This window comes from Filicampus tigris, chromosome 3 (assembly GCF_054856515.1).
Source record: "Filicampus tigris isolate MCC_2025a chromosome 3, RoL_Ftig_1.0, whole genome shotgun sequence".
NCBI classification, from domain to species: Eukaryota; Metazoa; Chordata; class Actinopteri; order Syngnathiformes; family Syngnathidae; genus Filicampus; species Filicampus tigris.
The window spans coordinates 5,360,358-5,365,214 of NC_141219.1; the positions used below are offsets into that span (position 1 = coordinate 5,360,358).

Sequence of the window (4,857 nt, forward strand, 5' to 3'; positions counted from 1 at the left end):
GGAGAGCGCAACCTGGATAGCTCTTTTTCGGAAATTGTAACAGGTTGAACGGTCGGAATTGTGCTATTAAACAGTTTGTTTGTTTTTTCGTGGTGCCAAAAAACATGTCACTAGCCGGTAGGGCTGGGAAAAAATATCATAATGGGATGTATCGTGATACTTTTTATGCCGATACTAAGTATCGATACGTTGATGAAGTATCGATACTTTCGATGCCCTATATTATGTTTTGCATGTTCTATCACATACTTTTGGAACATTTGAGGTCCTTAAAATGTAGCTTTGTGAATGGAGTTTTCTTTATTGCACCCCTGTGTATCACTAACAGTTGCTGCAACAGTGGATACCCTTTTCAATCGTGACACTGGAATAAATATCAAATGGCACTTAAGTTAAAACTTTGGAAACACATGCCTTTTGTTTTTTTTAATATATATTTTTGTAATATTTAAGTATCGCAATACGTATCACATCGCAACCCAAATATTGGGATCCGTATCGGATCGGGACAAAAGTGTATCGTCCCAGCCCTACTAGCTTCAAGTCAGAAACTGCGCTACGCTGTATTTGTTTACAGCAGTTGCTCTTCCTGTCCATGACGTAATATGTTGGGAACTTGGTACCATGATGAAAAATCTATATACCATGTGTCCTCTACAATCCTAATGCTTACATGTAACGGGAGGTAGACGGACCTCAACTTAAACGTTGCTATGGCATCCGCATAACCCCAAAATTAAGCCGCTAAAGTCATACAATTTTTTGGGAGAACGAGTGTTTCTCAATGGAGAAAACAGGCTGTAATTGCCAGACAATTAAGTCATTTCTTTATGGCTGGTGAACAAAGTACAGTGCTATCCTCCATCATAAATCTGTATTAACTGTACAGCCAATGTTTTAAGCATCTTATCTTACATTGTTAATGTTCGTAGAGAGTAAAAATATGGTGACTCAAGGGAGTGGTGACATCGGAGTCTTACTGCTTCTTATAAGACTACAGTCCTTGTCATACTTTTTGGTGTCGATTAACTTTCTTCGGTTCCGTCGTTGCATTGCAGAAAAATGACACTAAAAGTCAAAAAAGACAAAAGTCTTTCAGACTGAAATCTACTCGCAAATTTTACTGTAGAACATAACTAACTTCCGGAAAATTCACCTACTCACACCTATCCACATATTTAGGCATTCGTTGTGTAATGCTAGAAGATGCCGCACCCCAACTCCTTAGTCCTTAGCAACGAAGTAGCTAGCGTTGAGGTAAGAGAAAGCAAGGTGGTAAAGTTCTCAAGATGATACAGAGAAACGTCCAAGTCACTATTGGCAGTGCTGGAAGTTTACAGCCGGTAACGGCTAGCTACTCAACACAAACATGTTAGATTAGGCCCCTTAATAATTAGAGAAGTGACTTGAGCTATTGGCCGTTATTTTACCTTTCTCTTGCTTTCACTTCGCTTAATTTCTCTATGACACCCTTGGCACACATATTAGTTGATCTCAGTTAAGACTGTAAGACTGTGAGGTCACACATCGTCACACGGGCTTGGCAAAGTCGCTCAATGTTGGGACACATTAGACCTTCTTCAGCAATCTATCAAAAAACGCTCCACAGCAGCGGTACTCAATCTTTTTGGCAGACATTAAATAGTTCAACTGAGAATATGCACTTGTCTGGTAGTTATTATTATTATTATTAGTAGTATTATTATTATTATAAGGAGCATCAAACACAAAAGAACAGGGCGAGGGGTTCCCACAGAACTTTTCATACAGTACCTGTAAGTGTCGAACTTAAGATCAAGAGCTGTTTATGATACATGTGTTTGTGCATCACTGAGTAATAACATGACCAATTGGTAATTTACACGTGACGCCCGTGTCCTCGCATTTTAAACATCTACATCAAATCGTCTGTAGGACATTTTTAAGGGTAATGCTGTAATATGTGTTTGTAACTATATTAAAGGGTTAGGATCATAATTTGGGGTATATTTATGAATTAAAATGATTAACACAGGCAGTTTTTATACAATTTTAGGGAGACATTGGGAGGTAGTGAACCACTGCACGCAGAAAGCAAGCAGTTAACAGCACCTGTTTAGGTAATGACTAAGGTGGGTGTTCCTAACGTTCTGACTGTGCCCCAAAATGGGGTACAGACAGTGGAGTTCAATAAGAGCAACTTTCTAACTCAAAGTCTCCAATTCACAACAGCATCATTAGAACTCTCAACGACATAACTCAGGCCTTCCCAATAAATTGGCTCGCAAACGCTCGACTTCAGCCGTTTGTTTTTCTGTAGTCGCAAGTTTTGCTCTTGTAAACTGTTGCACGGCAACATATTGGGAAAAAAAAACTACATTAATAACATCATAGCGCACACTCGTTGAAAAAGTTAGTGCATTGAAAGGGAACGGAACTAGCTTGCAGAACCATCCAAATGGCTCGTGTGTTTAAAAAAAAAAAAAAAAAAAAGTTAGCTCATTTTACCTGGTAGAGAAGGCGACGCTTCAGGCTCTTTTTAGGTGCATAATAATCCCCATGAAGTGTCAAAAACGTCCCTTTAAACGCGTGTCGAGCGGCGGCGTGGTCCCGCGCACACACACGCACGAATAAAAAGTGACCCAAGTGTGTCGACTCAACTGCACTTTTTTTTCACCTCAGTTGTTAGCGTCTCCCAGGACAACTCTTGGGGGCGGAGATAGCTCAACACCGGAAGTTACGCTTGGTCCTTAAATGTGACGTCATGAAACTTTGATGAACATTTTACAAACTTTTTTAAAAGACATACACTTAACGTAAAGTTCCACCATTATTACTATTCATTTATTATATATTATATAATTTTTGTTTAATTTTTAGTACGTCAGGCTATTGAGCACCGTTGATTACTAATTCGCTTCCAGCAATAATGACGGTAACGTCTGGATAGTGTCTGCACAATAAAAAGCTTATTTTTTCTTTTTTTTAAAATTGCAACATTTCATATCAACATACTAGACAAATCTTAAGTTAAAATCGATTTGTTTTATGGCATTTTACTGGTGAAGAATTTTAATTGTGAGTGCAACACTGACCTCTGTTGGTTCAACACACTACCAGTCGTCAAAAAAAGAATACCTCAGACCCAGGGTCACCAGCCTTTTTGAAACTGAAAGCTAGTCCTTGGATACCATTAATGCAACCGGTACCGGTTTGATTCACACTTGAAACTTCAAAAGAATTATATACGGGGTGATTCAAGAAGAATGACCCTATTTCATGATCAAATATTCTATGAAGGAAAAATAGCAAAAAAGAACACTTATAATAAAAGTATTCTATTAAAAGTCAAGTTTTATTTCACATGTTACAAGTGCTCAATATGGCCTCCCCTTGCAGCACGAACAACATCAATACTATATGAGAATTCTTCCCAAACACGTTGAAGCACATCAGGATCAATTGAATTGATCGCTGTTGTTATCCGATGTTTTAAGTTTTCCAGCTCAGTTGGTAATGGCGGAACAAAGACTTTATCTTTCACAAACCCCTTGAGAAAAATATCACAAACTGTGAGGTCAGGAGATCTAGGAGGCCTAGCACAACGAGCAAGGTCTTGTGCCCCTGTTCGACCAATCCATCACTGAGGCAGACGAGGACTGGGGGGGCTGGGGTCCACTAGGTTCACGTGACACTGCCGGACACGAGTGTGGCAGTGTCACGTGACAATCATAGAAAACTGGCAAACCTGGTCTTTCAAACACCCACTACCTCATTCTGGTTCATACATTTACTTCCGAAATATTTGATCATGAAATAGGGTCCTTCTTTTTGAATCACCCTGTATTTTTTTACACAGGAACCACGGGAACATTGCCGTGAATCTAGCACCATGGAGTTGGAGCTCACGGTCACCTGAACACCACAATGGAGCTGACACTGTTGTAGAAATGATGATTAACATGTACACAACCCAAAGGTGTTATTTTGAAGGTGTTGTTCCCATCAGGCTGGACGTCATCAGTGTTAAAAACGAGAGTGGAGATGAAAAACAAGGCGAGCTGTGGGTGGGGGGGCTTGATGACCGGCAAGACTTTTTAATTAGTTTAATGATTTTTGCCCAACACGAATATGTCTAAGAGGGAAGAAATACGACAGTCTTTGTCGTCTTATCTGCTTTTATGAATCACAACTGCGGCAACAAAAGCATGACAGGTGTCTAGCTGCTGCCTTCTCGAAGTAAACAAGCAAGGGGAATAAATCTGTATCAATCCAGATGCAGCAATACAGCACTTATTGCCTGCCAACTTCCACCTTCACCTTTTCTTCCCTTAAAGAACAAGGCAACAAATGACAGTATTATCAGCCAGGAAAATGGCTTGATTACCACAGCAACAGGCAGTAGCAATACAATACAATTTTTCATCAGCACCCGTTGCGCTTCAACAAGAACAAGGCAGTGGATGGCAGCATTATCACTGTGTGGTTTGATTACAAGTGCATGGCACGGAGGTTCCACTCCTATAGTTTTTCGCTTTTGACTTTCTGTACCAGTCGTGCCATTTTCCACACTCATCTTCTGTGCTACAATCGAGCCACATTCCAGGTTGATAATACTGCCATCTGCTGTCTCATTGTTGTAAGAGAACATGTGAAGGTAGAAGATGGCAGGAGACTCTTGCGTGCCACATTTGTACTCAAAGTCATTGTGCAGGCTGTAAAAAAATCTGCTGCCTTATTCTTGTGAAAATGTAAAGGTGGGAAATGACGGGAGTGGCACTCCCGTGTGTTGCATTCATAGCCAAGCAATATTCCAGGATGATGCCATCCACTGCCTTTTTGGAAGAGCGGAACGTTAGGTCGGAAAACAGTCGGATC

At 40.3% G+C, this 4,857-nt stretch overlaps 1 protein-coding gene across 7 annotated transcripts in view; it reads right to left on the minus strand.

Annotated features, from left to right (window-relative positions):
• akap13a (A-kinase anchoring protein 13a) overlaps positions 1-2,673 on the minus strand; it is a 94,482-nt gene extending 91,809 nt beyond the window's left edge. For all 7 annotated transcript variants that reach the window (XM_086025249.1, XM_086025251.1, XM_086025250.1 and 4 more), the window contains exon 1: positions 2,488-2,673. The gene's annotated coding sequence lies outside the window, so the exon portion shown is untranslated. The remainder of the gene's footprint in view (positions 1-2,487) is intronic.
• Positions 2,674-4,857: the final 2,184 nt, after the last annotated feature.